The sequence below is a fragment of the Chanodichthys erythropterus genome, chromosome 24 (assembly GCF_024489055.1).
Source record: "Chanodichthys erythropterus isolate Z2021 chromosome 24, ASM2448905v1, whole genome shotgun sequence".
Taxonomy (NCBI): domain Eukaryota; kingdom Metazoa; phylum Chordata; class Actinopteri; order Cypriniformes; family Xenocyprididae; genus Chanodichthys; species Chanodichthys erythropterus.
This window is the reverse complement of record NC_090244.1, coordinates 10,703,781-10,720,978: the sequence shown is the minus strand read 5'-3', so window position 1 is coordinate 10,720,978 and position 17,198 is coordinate 10,703,781. Positions and strand designations below refer to the sequence as shown.

The 17,198-nt window shown below is 36.8% G+C and overlaps 1 protein-coding gene across 2 annotated transcripts in view; it reads left to right on the top strand.

Moving 5' to 3' along the window:
• Positions 1–17,198, top strand: part of akap13 (A-kinase anchoring protein 13) — a 114,027-nt gene that overhangs the window by 170 nt on the left and 96,659 nt on the right. For both annotated transcript variants that reach the window (XM_067379102.1, XM_067379104.1), the window contains exon 1: positions 1–182. This exon is cut by the window's left edge and continues 170 nt beyond it. The gene's annotated coding sequence lies outside the window, so the exon portion shown is untranslated. The remainder of the gene's footprint in view (positions 183–17,198) is intronic.

Below are 17,198 nucleotides of genomic sequence, written 5' to 3'. Positions count from 1 at the left end.
ACAAACAAGGTAGTTTGTCTCGCTACGTTCATTGCACAACTAGTGTGGAATAGGAGGAGGACATCTCTGTGTGTTTGCGGTAACCAGCCAAAGACTCGTAGCATGTTTGATTGGGTTTTGTGAGCGTTAAAGGGAATGAGAGTAAACGAGGGAAGCACGCTTTAAGCACTGCAGCGTTCTAGGTAAGAGAGCCTTGAATTTCCTACTAGCACTGCTGTGAAGTCATTGTATAATGTGATGTTACCTGGTTGTTGAGGATTTCTGCTTTGAGAGTAAATGATTTTTTCGATGTTTTGTTGGACTTATTATAACTTATTATCTGCTCCAAGATGTTAACCCCTGCTGCTCCATCTTATAACTGTGTGGAACATGGGAGCTGGTTTCTAGTTGATCCGAGCTTGTCTTTAACCGTACCACGCTTGTCATATTTAAATAAATGTACTATTTTTGAATAAGAAGATGATTTTATTTCGAAAAAGGTGTAGATGAATCGCATTTTTTGCAGTATTTTTGAATAGTTCTGTTTTATTTGTATTTCAGGAAAACAGAATATTGGCTTTATCTTGTTATGGCCTATGTAAATAGTTACATTATTACAATATTTCTTCATAATATTACAATATTTTCTTCATAATATTGTTTTGCATGTAAATGCGGTCATTATCTTTTCTACCAGCCACCAAAATGATCTTGACTGACTAACTTAAGATGGTACGACCAGCTGGTAGCTGGTGGTTTTGGCCCAACTAGAAAACTATCATATTCCAAAACACACCTATCCGCTTTCCAGCAGGGACTTTTATTTTATATTTATTTTTTATACTGCATTTTTTTTATGTATAAAGCTTGCAATTATTTAATTTAATATTTTATTGCAACAATTGGTCAACTTTTATGTTGTTTTTGTTTTGTCTGCTTTTCTTTTATTTTGTCTCAGTTCTGATCTTGAAAGAAAGATGATTTTATAATTGGACTAAACACACAAGTTAAAACCATTTGAACTACTGGGTGACCGGTGTCTTTTGGACGATCATGCCTTTGATGTTGATCTGAACTCAGCTGAGCAATATAGCATATTTATATCAATAGACCAGTTCTATAGACCAAAACTGTTATTCTAATCAGTCCAATATAGATCGTATTCACATTTAACCTGAGTTTTTCTTCTTCAAAGGAGCCATATTCAATATAATTGTGAAAATATTTGCATGCACAGTAATCTGTATGTAAATTTCTTATCAGATGATGGGATTTGACTGTCATTAGTTGGTAATGTATTTGAAGTTGAAGGAAACTGTAGCCTTTGAAAATGAATCAAAGACAACACTGTTAGTAAACATAAGATTGTCCGTTGCATTTTATTAGAACTATTATTTGTGTGTGTATGTGTTCCTCAGACTCCACAGTCCTCAGATTGTTGTTCTTATGTCTAGAAGCTTTGGAATTCCCAGGCTGTGTTTTGTATTTGGCCGTCTGTTATTCCTGGCCTTTCTCTATTATTCATTTAAAGCAGTGGTTTTCAACTGGTTTTACTTCAGTGGCCTGTTGCACAAAGCCGGTTTGAGTTGCTACCTAGGTAAGTTCAAGATTAGTTTGAGCAAGATTAGTTTTTCGGCCTTATGAAGGTATTTCACGCTCCAAATTAAATCAGTTTATAGTGAAAACACTTTAGAGACAAAATTGCTCAACATTTTCTGTTAATTATTCATTATATTTATATTACATAAATAAAAATTATGAATAATTCATGACATATTCATATAATTAGGCATATTATATTAATTGACAATATTAAACTTTGCTTTTAAATTAAAATAAATATAATACATGCATAATATATAAAGCTTTTGAACAGATTAAGCTTACATGTATTCTTTGTGAAACTATATTAATTATTTGGTCTATTTGTTTCATTCACATGCATTGATATAGTCATATATTTTCTTTCAGCTGCCTTCTCAAACTTTCACTGCATCAGTGTTTATTCCTGCTTTGTAAATGCGTTTAATTTCATATTTTTCATAACGATCTCTTAATCTTCTTCTAAAGAGACATGAAATTCGCGGCTCTCTCGCGAGAAGTGAATCAAACTGACGTTCTCCTTGTTCCGCATGATTGGCTGTCACACTTTCAGGTGCACGTGCTTTGCAAACTCTGGATTAAACCTGAGTTGACAAAGAAAGTTTTTACTGAGCATTGTGCAACAGTTGATCCTGATCTAAAACAGGTTAGAATTATCTGGATTTGTCAACTCCAAACCTACTCCTGTGCTTCCCACAGGTTTGAAATATACTTGCGGTGGTAGCCGGGTGAAAAATCCTCCTATTACCCATGGCACAAAAATGGTCTACTATATGTGACAAACAACAAATAATGTGTGATTTTTAACAGTATTTTTATTTAACTGAAATTAATTTTAATTACATAGCATGTTACATTTAATTACATACTAATATTATGCATTATTATGCATTGTAAATTATGCAAAATTACAGCATTTAAATGGTTCACCTTTTCCTATGTTCTCCTTGCTGTCATATAGTGTCTCTCTCAGTGAATGGGACACAGATTTTACTAGTAAAATTTATAAAATGAATAATATGTGTCAAATAATGTTCTTAGTCTTTTCTATACCAATAATTCCCAAAAGAAAAAGAAAAAACTTAGCGTGTGACTTTTAATTATAAACAAGCCCGAAATACACAGGTACTCTTATTTTGAAATGTCTGTACTATTGCAGGCTGATCCTTCAGATTCTTACAATCATCTAAAACATTTTATATAAAGGCCATGAAGTAGACTTTGTAATAATTCATCAACTTGAGTTCATTAGCAATCGCTTGGTATAAATATGTGCTTTTCATTGATTGAGAATCACACTAAAGCAATCTGAACATAGAGTCTGAAGCGTAGGCCTTGTGACTTTGCAAAATGCAGCGCCTGTGGGAATGTCAGCGGGAGTAAACAGTTCTGACGCACACATAACGAGCAGGTATGAAACGACTAGTTTATCGATCGCGGATGGTTTCATTATCTTGCGCGGATATAAAAGTATAAGAGGATAAAAATAATAAAAGCAAAAATGTGTCTCCAAATATACTTAGGCGGCCGTTATTATAAGTGGGCGGCCCACCCAAGTAAAGTGGGAAGCACTGTACTCTGAAACTCAGTTTGTTCAACTAGCTTCATACAACAGGCCACAGATATTGTAAGTACTAACAGATCATTGCTCAAAAGTTAACAATTTTTTTTTTTTTTACTTTTTTTTTTAATATTAATGTGAAATGCAAGATAGCAAGTTTTTGCTATCCTAACTGTACATGTTAGTTACATTTTATTATTTGCCTTATTTTCTTTCCTCTGCTGTCCATTACCAGTTGAGAACAATTGATTTAAAGGTTTCTGTATGTTGCATTTATGTTGCTCCTTTTGGAATTGCTTGTGGAAATCTTGAATCTGCTGGCCAAATCTAAAATCTAATAACCTTGCAGATTTTTTAATTTCCTCAGTACTCTCAAGGTATTTGCCACCTTAATGAACCACAAATAACTGAATGGTATAATTTTTTTTCATCCAAATTTCAGGCTTGTGAGTTTTTCAGAGCATAGTTGTCAAACAGTGAAAGTGTTCACAAATGATTATGGAGACAAATCCACTGGCAGAAGAAATCCAAGAGGGTTCATCTGTATCCTATTACAGAGAATGCAGTTTTAGCTTCTTTGGTAGATGTTTCCTTTTGAGTTCAGTGCCGAGTTGCCTGATTAGAATTCTTGGGGGATTGATCATTTAGGAAAGATTGCGCTGCAGTATCATTCATAATCTAATCTATGTTGGTGGTCATCATTGACCAGAAAAAGTCACAATGAGGTTAGTTTCGCATGATGGTTCCAATTTGGCTCTTTTTCCTTTTTCTTTTTCTTTTTTTTTAGGAATGTGCATGTTGGGATATAAGGTTTGTTTTGAAGTTAATTTCTATTCACTATTCACAAAACTGAATATTTTAATAGCCTCTAACTCTAGCTGTACTTCGCCCTCCAGTCAGCAGTGGCCTATGAAATGACATACAATATCCGCACTTAGATTGTATGTTGTTGCAGCTGCTTATGCTATGTACATTACCGTTTAAAAGTTTGGGGTTGGTAAGATTTTGAAAGAAGTCTTATTTATTTGTCTCTTTATTTGTTCAGTACAGTAAATACAGTAACATTGTGAAATATTATTACAGTGAATTGATTTCAGTCAATCAAAAAAATCCATCACAACCCTAAAAAGGTCAATAAAACAGATGGTGCTTAAAAATTGGTGCTCCAAACCTGTATAATTTTCTTTGTTCTGTTGCAAACAAAGAGAGAAACTTGAAATTCAAACTTTTTTTTTTTCTCAGAAGCGTAAACTTGCAATTGTGAGTCCAATTCTGAAGGGAAAAACAATATAGATAAAATTAGAATTGCGAGTTTATATTTTTTCTCAGAATTCTGACTTTATAACTCGTAATTGCGTGCTATGAAGTCAGAATTAAGAGATATAAACTAACATTTCTGAGAAAAGAAGTCAGAATTGCAAGATTTAAACTCGCAGTTGCGAGACAAAAAGTCAGAATTGTGAGATTAAAAATCACAATTAATTTTTTTTATTAATTTTTTGGCAGAAACAAGCTTCCATAATAATGTAAAAAATGTGATAAACTGAACATTTCTGGAGCACCATTGATTTCTATAGTATTTTTTTTTCCTACTATGGAAGTCAATGGTGCCCCAAAGTGGCCTGGTTACAAACTTTTTTCAAAATATCTTCCTTTGTGCTCAGCAGAACAAAAAATGTATACAGGTTTGGAACAACTTGAGGGTGAATAAATGATGATAGAATTTTCATTTTTGCATGAACTTCCCTTCAAGAAACATTTCTTCTTATCTTAACTAGTGCTGTAAATTTGATTAATCATAATTAATTGCATTGAACATAAAAAAATTTAAATTTAAATTTAGTAATCTCAGAGATCCATGGTTATGCACAGATCCCAGGAAGGTTAATTCTCCCAATGTGGGTTGTAGGTTTCAATGTTTTCCAGACGGTGCGAAGGATTGTGCTGATGTGGAATCAATATATGAAAAATATAAATCCAGTCTTTTCTAGTGTAATCGACCTGCTAATCTTTTGCTTGATTCTCAGTTTTTATTTTAGTGCTTTCTTCAGTGACGGATATCACACAAGTCTCCTGGGCCTCCTGCTTTTTAATAAAAGTGGCCAGGCAGACAGAAACCGTGTTCTCTGATTCAGCACATACTTGAGGAAAGTCCAGCCTCTCAGACTCAACTGGTTTGGAGTAGCTTTCAAACAACAAGACCGTTCCAATGAACATCCGTTGCTTGCCCAGAAATGCCAGATATTTTGTTTGCTAGAGGAAGAGTTGCTTTTTTCTGTTGCATCGCATGTACAGCGTTCTGTTTTTGCTTTGAACAATAAAGAACATCGTCAGCTGATGAAGTTTTTGATTGATTGGTCTTAGCAGTCAGCACAAGTAGTTCTAGTAGTTTGTTTATGGAGAGAAACACTCGCGTCTTGGAAAGTGTTTTCTCCCTTGTCCCGTTTCTCTTGCAGTGCTGTGGAAAACCACATGAATGTTTCGTAGGGTTTTGCCTCCTGTTGGCCCCCAAATTTTGCTATGCAATGCTTTTTTTGTGTGCGTGTTCTACAAAACAAAACAGTAATGCGTTTTAAAAGTAGCTTTAGAAAGATACTTGTGATGCAACCTTTCCAGTTACGTTTTTGCCGCAGTTCTCTGTGCTCAAGAAATCTAAACAAGAGACTTGTTGTTGTACTACAGTAAAAGCATTATGTAATTTCTCAGCAAAGAATAACTAGTTGGTCTGTCAGCTGTAACTAAAGATTGAAAGTGCCTCATTAGTGTAAATCTGAGGATACCTGACATGTGCAGAAAGCACAGTGTTTCCTCTAAGGCTGCATGTGTACGTGCTTTCAAAGACTATTAGCGAGGCCCTTCTCTTTGTTGTCGTACACCTGCCAAGTGACCTGGCTCTCCCCTTTCTGTGTGACGTCATCTCCTTTATCTTTTATCTACCCTGAGGTCATCATTGCACACTGAGTTTTGCAGAATTGAGTTACTTGCTAGCATCAGACACACACATACACACACTAATACCATAGTTAAAGTCAACTTGAACTCAGTTTTACCTTATTTACTTTAGTTCATAATATACCTTAGTTCACATTATTCCAAAGAAAAAGTATTTGTCCGAATCAAAAAAAAAAAAAAGGTTCGAACTCTGCAATTTGGCTGACATCACCTTGGATGGAAAATAAAGTTAATAGCCTATTGACTAAATGACTATTTAGGCGTCATAATAAATTGTCAAGTCAGATTTATTTGTACAGCACTTTTCACAATAAACATTGTTTCAAAGCAGCTTTACAAAATATCATGATGTTAATGTTTATAATATCTTCATGCCTTAGTCGCATTTAGCAGATTAGATCTGGGTGATAATATTTTTTACATTTTACGACATTACAAACAATGAAGCAGTTACCTCTATAGTATAATATTGCTTTACATGAGTATACTGAATGTATGCAGATAATATTTGACATACCTATCCAACTTTATAGCTGGGTGATAATATAGTTAGATTTTGCGATGTTTTGGGGTGGGTGGTATACCGATAGACACGATTAACTTGTATAAATTTGTCAACCAGCAGAGTTTTCGGACTATCATCTCTATTGCGGTTACACTCATGTGACATTGCTGTGCGATGTGGTTACGAAAACTTATTGTTTGCATGCTTTTTTTAAGTTCTGTGGTTTTAAAACGAGTGATTTTAAACTGTTGAAATGCAATAAGCAGCAAAAGAGAACTAATTTCGCTATATGAAGCCGCTACTGAACTGAGTTCTTTTTGCCACCTAATTAGGCTTCAAAGGTTAAATACACATACTTGTGTGTCAAAATGCCCGTCTTTGCAAGTATCCTCTTAAACAATCGTTTGTCATAAGTAAATGTTAAGAGGGAAACGCATGTGTAACAGTATATTGTAATTAGTTTCTTTGTTTTTTATTTTATTACTGACTGTTTTACTTGTCTTCAGTAAGCTTGTGTTTTTTTAATAAAATATTATAGGTTTTTTGTGACAAGAATTATGAAATTTCAATGTTATTCAAAATTTTGATGATATAAACTTATTTAAAGCAAAAATAACTATATCGTGATAGATATTGTGAAATAAAATTACTTGTATTATGATTAAGATTTTGGTCATATCACCTACCCCTAGCGACGATATAAACAATCGAGCAGTTGAGAATACAAATTGTGGGCTGTTGTTGTAGGTAACAATTACTGCAAACTAGGGGTGTGCGATATCACAATTTTAGATTGTTAATGATTAAAGGTGCCCTAGAATTAAAAATTGAATTTATTTTGGCATAGTTGAATAACAAGAGTTCAGTACATGGAAAAGACATACAGTGAGTCTCAAATAGGGCTGGGCGATATATCGCATGCGATTGTCACGTGCATTTCGTCAGTAAAGCCGGTTCCCTGATTACCGCTAAATCGGCATCACCGATTTCAAATGGAGCGGCATTTAATAGACAGAGCCGTAGTTCACTGACGAGCTACGCAATATCACGTTCATTATCGAAGGCGATTAATCTGCGATAATGAACGCGATATTGCATAGCTCGTCAGTGAACTACGGCTCTGTCTATTAAATGCCACTCCAAACGATAAGGAATTGATGTATGCATGATGAACACTTTGTAAAGATCCATTTTGAGGGTTATATTAGCTGTGTGAACTTTGTTTATGCTGTTTAAGGCAAGCGCGAGCTCCGGGGGAGGGGAGCACGAGAATTTAAAGGGGCCGCAGTAGGGCTGGGCGATGTATCGAATGCTTTTGTCACGCGATACATATCGATATTGAACGCGATATTGCGTGTCTTATCAGTGAACTACGGCTCTGTCTATTAAATGCCGCTTCATTTGAAAGCAGGTGATGGCGATTTAGCGGTAATCAGGGAACTGGCTTTACTGACGAAATGCGTGTGACAAAAGCATTCGATACATCGCCCAGCCCTAGGCCGCAGCCTGAATCGGCGCTTATTTAATGATGCCCCAAAATTATTTAAAAAAAATCTATGGGGTATTTTGAGCTGAAACTTCACAGACACATTCAGGGGACACCTTAGACTTATATTACATCTTTTGAAAACACGTTCTACAGCACCTTTAAAATATCTAATAGAAGTCTATGTAGTGTTTTAATTTTACATTTGTTGATTCAATTTCTTACTTGCATGCTACTTAAATACACATACTATAGCTAAAATTTAAGCACTGTTTATATCATTTGTATCTTATGTTGTATATGTCCTATTATTTTTAATAACAAAGATAAAATAATGAAATAAAGTAAAATAAGATTGTGGCTCTACTTTTCCAGCTCTACTTTGGCCTAAATGGTCTGTCATTCTTTTTTCTTTTAGATTTTGTATTGCAAAAATTTAAAAATGGGGAATTAGTTTGACTGGCCCAGAAATGCGTCACAATGTGGAATTAAAACTGGTTGCAAATACGGTTTCTTTTTAATAAGTTCTGGAGAGTAATTTCAACCATATCAGCTCTAAAACTGAAACCTCTCAGCAATGCTCAATTCCCTATATTAGATGCCAGCCAGCTATATGCATTGGAACAATAGACCTAATGTGTCTACAGTGAAACTAGGACATGTGGGATGTGGGGATGTGACCGTCGGTAACCTCTTATGCAGGCGGGGCCTATAGTGTTCCTCACGCAAACATACAGCTCTTTATAAGAGCTCACATCTGCGGTTTTAATGGTTTTGTGCGTCTGGATGGTTTCCTGTGACGACTCTAGCACATTGCAGCCTGTTGCTGCCGTTTCTGCTACTTTCTGGCTCATTTATACAGTTGGTTACGGTGACTGGACAGATTATCACGAATTGGAAAGGCAACGTCTACTGGGAACGTTGATGGTTATCATGACGGTGATACGCAAATCCACGCCTTAGGTTTTTTTTTTTTCATTATCAAGTGATTTTCAGCGTTCGCTGTAGAATGTTGAACTTGTTTAATATAACACAGAAGGCATTTTAGCTGCTTATTCATCTAGCATCCAGCATCAAGGTTCAGATACCGGATAAGGAATGAGATTGTAAACGAATGTCAGTCTTTATATCAGTCTTTTTTTTTTTTTTTAATTGCTTTTTTGTCTTTGAAACAAGTGTTGAGTGAGTGGCCAATTTGTTGCTGTTTTTCTTTGTTCACTGTCATCAGTCAAAATGTCCATGTTTGAGTCTGAAGTATTTTAATGAAGAAAAGATTGAACATTTTTATCATTTTTTCATCCACTGGCTTAATCTCTCCAAGATTTTCAACATTGTCCTCAGCTCAGTGGAATGTACTCAGCACCAAGCGTTTGGAGAATTCTTACCGTAAGATGACTATATTTAGTCTTTGGGTGTGGGTTTCGATCTGAGAAGATTTTATCTTCTTTATCTTACCGAATATGTGTTGAAAATGGCCTTTAATGAGGCTTGTTTTATGGTCCCCTTGACTCACAGTGCAGCAGGCCACTTTCTTCTGGGAAGCCTAAATGTGCATGTTCTTTGATCAGTCTGCTTTGCTATACATTTATGAAACTCTTTACATATCAGGGCCGTAACCACCATAGACATTGAGGGGGACGAGTCCTCCCCAATAATTAGAAATGGCCAAATGCCCCCTCCAATGTGATGCTTTTGTTTTAGCAGTGAGACAAGTTGAAATATTCAGCAACTGACAGTAATATCCAGTGATGCAAACTACTTAACATTTGTATGAAATTTCGTTGTTTTGAATTGAAAACATGCTATTATTTGATAAATATGATATTATTAATGTAAATTATGCAAACCCAAACTTTTATTTTGTATGCGATTAATCGCGATTAATCGTTTGACAGCCCTACTTGCTACATATTCACATATTCATGTTTCTCTGGGCTGTATTTGCACTATAAAAGGAAATATACTCTATTGTGAAAACAGTTAAACATTTTTATGATATAGTTGTTCTGAATAATGGCGCTTCCCTAAAGTTTACTACCAAACATTGTGCAAATGTCACTTTTTCTTTCCATACTTACTGTAATATTGGTTTTGACATCACCTCGAATGTTGACCTTTACTGATCTGTGCTGCATTAACCAAAACCATCGTAATCCTAAATAGATTATGGAAACCATTGGCACTAAGCTTAGATGCTTTAGCGGAATGGAGCCCTGGTCATTTATGCAGGTTTATGACGACAGGATTCTATAATCTATTAAAATGTGGTTATATGTAAAATAGTACACTTGTACATCACATAATGCAGATCATGTATGGAAATCTGCCTCCATTATAAGCAGAAGACAAATATTGACATTGGTGGACTTTGCTTATAATATTACAGCATCACTATTACCCTGATGTCACCAAAGTTCATATGACACATGATCCCTTAGAATTCAGATGCCTTAACTTCAGTCACTTCAAGAACTTGGTTGCGCAGGACCCTGTGGCACATCCTGGATGTGTGAATCCATTTTAGTGTTTTTAGGTCAGAAAATACTTGTATGTTAAGAAGTATGGAAACCAATGAATAGATGATTGAATCGATGCTTCAGTCAGGTTAGATTGATAAAGCAGATCTCTGCACCTCTTTCTTTGGGTACAGCATGGAAGCGGAAGGCACTGCTTAGTTTTGCATTTTAACAGCCTGTTCGGAAGCTTCTGTGGGTCACATCCCCGTTGTGGAATCATCCTGTCAAAGGTTTGTCAAATGAAGCTCTCTGCGGCCTTGAACAGAGTCTGTCTGGTTACAGTAAGCTGAAGAATCAGTGTCTGCTGCTAATAAATAAGTAATCTTCCAACATTACCATTAAGCTTTAAATTTCCACCAACACACTGTCAGGGTAGTTTCCCCTGTTTTTATATTTCTTATATTTTCAATATGTGAGTTTGTCTTGTAACATTAAAGGTATGGTTCACCAAAAATAAAATTGCCATTGTTTATTCACCCTCATGTTGATATAAACCTTTATCACTTTCTTTTGTTCTTTCAGAAAAGATAATGCTGGTCAAGCACCCATGCAAATGCAATGGCATAAAAGTATGCAAAAGCACCATAAAATAATCATAAAAGTGATCCATATGGCTAGTGTGTTATATTTCAAATTTTTTTCACTTTTTTTTGACAAGTTTATTAAAGTATACGATTTGTGACTGAATAATTTTTTGACTCGGATCTGTTCAATGAATCGGTTCTTAAATTGTACGGATTCATTTCTCATGTTCACTGACTACAGATTATCATTGAAAAATGACTTAAAGCTGCAGTCCGTAACTTTTTTTTTTTTTTTTTGGTTAAAAATTATCCCAAATCAATTTGAGCAAGTACATAACCAGCCAGTGTTCAAAACTATCTTCTTACCTTAGCTTGATTCACAACGGGAAGCTTGTAGTAATGTTTTCTAATTCGAGTGGTACTGGTAGGGCACTGGAAATTGAGCGTTGAAATTGAGAGTTTGAGCGTGTCAACATTACGTCACGTCAGTTTACATAAAGGAGTCCCAGCTAGTAGGCTATATCATATGAGGATGCTGCTGGCAGTTTAATGTGACGAGCGAAGTGATCGTTAGATTTAATCACCATTGGTAGCGTGATTTATTGTAATGCTTTTTTTTTTTTTCTTCTCCGTTGGTCAGAACAAAAGTGGCAGATTTGTTACTTGTTCAGATAGCTTTTTTTCTGGTGAAAATTATTATTTTGGTCATACTTCCAAGACTACAATCTGTGATTCTGAAGTACAGTATCCATCGGTGCGGTGACTCCTCAAAACATTAGATTCATCTGTGTTGAGGAGCCATGCCGATGCACACCCCATGTAAATATGATAATTCCGCAAATAACTGCAATTGCAGGTTTCAAACAGAGATGGCGACAAAGAGGCAAAACTTGCAGACTGCAGCTTTAAATTTTGGTCTTTAACACAAAAAAATGTATGGCTTGAGAAGACTTGAAAATATAGTGTACAACTCAAACAAGCCGCTGTTACGATACTTTTATGGTGTTTTTGCATCCTCCTTTGGAGCTTGAAAGCTTTAGTCCACATTCAATGTAATCAAGAAGATCGACATGCTCCTTTAAGATCTCTTCTTGGTATTTAAGCAGATGTCACATTTGCTTTCCCTCGGGATCTTGACAGCATACCCATCTATCTAGGGAACCTTCTCGTCTTAATGTAGACACCAGTGAGAAACTAGCAGGAAGCAGTGGAATGCTCTCTTTAAAAGCCACGAACACCAGACAAGAATGCTGTGGTAGTTCGATATAATTGTTTGCAGCTCTGTCCTTAAGTTGCCAGATTGTGTACAAACATGCAACATTGACCCATCTCCTCCATTGGGCATGTGCCATCAAGAGTTGCGGAACTTTTTAAACTCACGCAACTGTGTTTTTGTCTGCATTTTATTCAATTAAATTATGGTACAATCTGAAGTTCATTATGAGTAATGATAATAAAATTAAGGCTGTAAGTGCAGTGCGAGTTCTGTTTTTGCACGTTGGGGCTTGCGTATTATTGAAGTTCATTAACCCTGCGAGTTTTGGGCGGTGCTGCTTTGGCGTTATTGTGCTCTGAGAAGGCCTGTTTACTAACAATGGCATACTAAGCCCTATCTCTAAACGCTCACCTCGTGGACTTGGTAAAAAGCATTGTTGGCTTTTAATTGGCTGATAGTTACTACACAAAGGCCCTTTCTCCATTACACAAGGGCCCCACCTTTCAGTTTCAACTAACTGTTGTACAACTGATTATTTTTTTTTAGTTGTATACTTCCTTATCTGTCTCGGTTGTTCAAGTTATGTAGTTAACGATGGCAGTGACATTTGTCTCTTTAGTTACTTGAATCCATGGTAAAGGTATTTCTTTTAAAGTTTTCCTATTTGTCACAGTTGGTGGCTGCTAAGTGAAATCTCGTGCTGGAATCGTGGATGTTGAAAAGTCGGTTGCTAGCTGAGGTGGTTGAATGTGTTCAGACAGAGAGAGTTTTTTAGGCCCGCTGTATATCAAGCTAATGAGAGCTACCCTTGGAGAGGTGGAAGCATGCCCTTACTCTGAGCTTTGGCTTTCACTGTTCAAAGATGGATGATGGTTAAACAGTCACCCAGTCTAACCTCTACAGGGAATGGAAAAGTTTGACTTATGCTTCAAGCTGCAGGAGGGACCATCGTTTGGGTTATACTAACAGCTTGGACATTTGTCTGCTGCTTCTTTGAATAACTGATTGATTACTTTATATTTTTTATTTGGATGTCAAGAGTTTGCAGGATATACTTATTGCTTGCTCCCTAGTGATAGCCAGTTTTTTTTTTTTTGTTGAAGTTTTATTATTTGTGCCACAAAATTCTGGCAAAAAGTTTGGACAATTCAGCCAGATTTTTGTCCTTTTTTTTTTTCTTTTTAGTCAGATTTAGATTTAGGCAATGGAGTCTTCAGCAGTCCATTGTTGTGTCTAGATGTCTTCCTTTTTTCACAACTAATAGTAATAATTGATTCCCAGAACTGTTTGTTTATATATGATTCATGAATATTTGTATTATTATTTATGCTATTGAATATTCAAAGTTGTTTTCCGGTCTAAATAGTCGCAAGTGTATTCATATCTAAATATTAAGATTAAAGTTTTATAGTAGTGTTGTCAAAAGTACCGACCATGATACCATGTCGGTATTGAAATTTAAATGTAAAAAAATATGACGCTTTGAGCGCTGTTGAGTGGATTCGTAAACACCTCTGATTGGCCTTTGTGTTCACTCTTGTTTTTTGTTGATTGTGCAGTGATGTAATGGCATTGTTGGCTGCTATTCTTTAAAGACCCACCAAATGGTGGCATTTGTTGGTTAACTCCATATTAAAGATGCAATTTTTGTTCCTTTTTTGCATTCAGTATGTAATTTTAAATGTTCTTGCAATGTGGCAAATTACACAATACAAATGTAATCTCTCAAATAATATGAGGGCATGCATAAAAATTAGAAAAGAATTAGCAAAATGTTGTTTAAAATGGATTTAGATGGAGTATTGCAAGTCAAACCATAACGTGTTGTCAACTACTTATAATTGGAGTCCTGCAGCAGCCCTAACCTTTGTAAAAACAAATGCAAATCTGTCAAGTTCTGTTGGAAAAGGTTCACCATCTTGACATGACCACAGTCATGGTGTCTCTTCACCATTTTGACTACCGGATCGAGATGTTGTCTCTTTGGAACAGCTCTGTGTTTAGTGGGAGGCCAGTCACTCTTGCACTGACCCGTGCAGGGGGGCTGTAAAACAATCTACCGGTTAAACTTCAAACTCCATGAAATCTTCCTCCCCCATGATTCTGTCCACACACACATGCACACAAGCCAAAGCCCATGCTCTTTTGTTTGAACTAAAACTTGAGAGGTTGTGCATAACCTCTGACAGAATCTTAAATATGTTGTCATTTTCAAATGCTCCCATTTTGTATTCATTCTGCTTTTATCTCTCATTGTCAGCAGTTGTGTTTGTTAGAAATCTTTGCTGGAAGCCATAATATTTTCCCTTCCGACTGGCCAGTGTTTCGCTAATTCTTGGGAACGTCTCGTTCTCTGGTTACACAGAGTAAGTGTTAGCTTGCGGCCTGTCTCACTCTCACTGATATGCCTGAGCTGGTTTGTTTGTTCGTTGACATGGAGACTTCGGCTGTATGACAACTGTCTGCTGTGATTCCAGGATGTGCAACTTTTAGAATTTGAATTATAAAACTGTTTATATAATATATTACATAATATTCATCTAAGGGTTCATTACATAAAGTGGATTTTTTTTAAGAAATCCACAAAAATCATCAGTGCATTAGTGCTAACACCCCATTTAATTTTAAACATTTTAGTTTAATTTTTGATTTTTCCTTTTAACATTACATTAATTGTAACACAAAAATATAAGTCGGCTTTTTTTTCGAACATTGTGTCTCTGTTAATAGAATTTGTTCATTTGTTGATAGAACAACTATCAGCATATATCCTAAAAATAAAAACGACTGTGTTAATTGTGTGGATGTGAAGATGACAACTCCCATGATTCCATGCTCATTCACGGCGTTATCAAGCTGCGCCTCTAGTGGAGAAACTTGCATACTGTGCCTTTTAAAGGGGTCCTTGATTATGATTTCTCTTCTTTTTTTTTTTAACTTTAGTTAGTGTGTAATGTTGCTGTTGGAGCATAAAAAATGTCTGCAAAGTTACGACGGTCAAAGTTCAATGCAAAGGGAGATGTTTTCTTTAAAGCCCGGAACACACCAAGTCGATGGTCGGCTGTTGGGCAGTTTTTATTCGTCGACCGACTAAGTTTTCTCAGTGTGTTCTGCTCCGTCGGATGAAGTTGGTCCTTGTTGGCTTTTTTCCGGCCAATTCGTCATGTTGAAACTGCGTCGGAGCTCATCGGCTCGTCGGGCCATCTGATCATTCTGATTGGCTGTTCAGCTACTGCCACCTTTCATCTTGTGCAGGCACAGAACGGACGTGCTACTTGGCCATCAGCTGTCAAGCGTCAGTTTGGTGTGTCAGGCCAACTTTGGACCCAGGCGCTGCCTAATTGAGCCAACCCCACGGTCTGCTTTCGTCGCCACTAGTTTGTGGGTATCGGCTTGGTGCGTGCCTGCCCTTACAGAAATCGCTTTTTAAGGACCACAACAAATAGGAACTACAACAAGCTTCCTCACGTGTTGGTGACATCACAAACCCCAATATTACATAAACCCTGCCCCCAGGAACATACAACAAAGTGAGTGAAGCCATGTTGGGCTGCTTTAGAGAAGAGGAAGAGTTGTTGTAGAGTGTTGTTGCCATGCCGTCATTTTACACCGGACTGCTTCACAAATGAGGGTCAATTCAATGCTGGATTTGCACAAAAGATTAATATGATGGCACATGCTAGTCGATGAGTTGAATCAACTCCACAGCAACTACATATGTTTATCCACTAACCATTCAGAAACATCCAGATGCTTTCTAAACATTGTAACTTCTTCCTGAGTCTCTCCATCAGTGCGCGACTCCGGTTTGAACAATGTAAGGCTGAACACCGTTACTGACAATCGTCATTTTGGCTGCGTGAGACTCTCCAGCTTTGTTGCTGAGCTGTTAAAGCTCTGCCCTCTTCTGGAAAGGGGTGTTTTTTGCTCATATCCAAATAGGGGGAAATTTGACAAGCTATAATAAATGATCTGTTGGGGTATTTTGAGCTGAAACATCAGAGACAGTCTGGGGACACCAGAGACTCATATTAGATATTGTAAAAAGGGGCATAATAGGTCCCCTTTTAAAGCCTTATTTTTGTACTTGTTTGATAATACTGACCGCCATGAGCTTGGTAAACAGTAACATCAAACCCTGCAGCAGTCGCTGTTTTGGCACAATGTCCGCCTATCTGTGCTCTGTGTTGCGGTGTGTGCTCTGCAAGACTAAATATTCTCTTAAATAGGGGTTAGAGTTACTTTAGCCTCACCGCCACAAGTATTTGTAATGGTAGATACAAGGCTTCACTATGGCAACGCATTAGTGACTCATGAGACTCTTTATTATAAAACATTGTGGTGCTTTTTTTCATGATCCCTCTGGAGTGAAGATCTTATTGGAAAAAGTGAAGGTTAAATGTTACATAAACCTTGTCTTTCAATACATAAGTCAGATGGTTATTTCATGTTCTTTGTTTTTGTCATATTCTGTGGGTTGTATCTTTCTCTCTGAATGGAGAAAAGCTTGACTTGTTTGCACTACAAAGCCCATCCAAATTTCCCAAGGGGACGTTCCACAGGGAGAGCAACACATGCTACATCCTGTTCATGTCACGGGGACAAAAGGGCCCTCTCAACCCCTCAACACGCATGCAGTACAGCTCTGGCAACTACCACAGGCCTTGAGACTGATGCTCCTGCCATTTCGGCTGGCTCCTACAAATTAACGCAAGGCCCTGTAGTGTGGATTGTTCATGCATTCCTCCGGCATGACTCTGGCATGCACATTTAAACTGCTACTTTTCTGTGCCTGTTGTAGCCATTCAAATGAAAACCCTTGGCTATGTTCGGAATGAAGCACTTGGCTTACTGCAT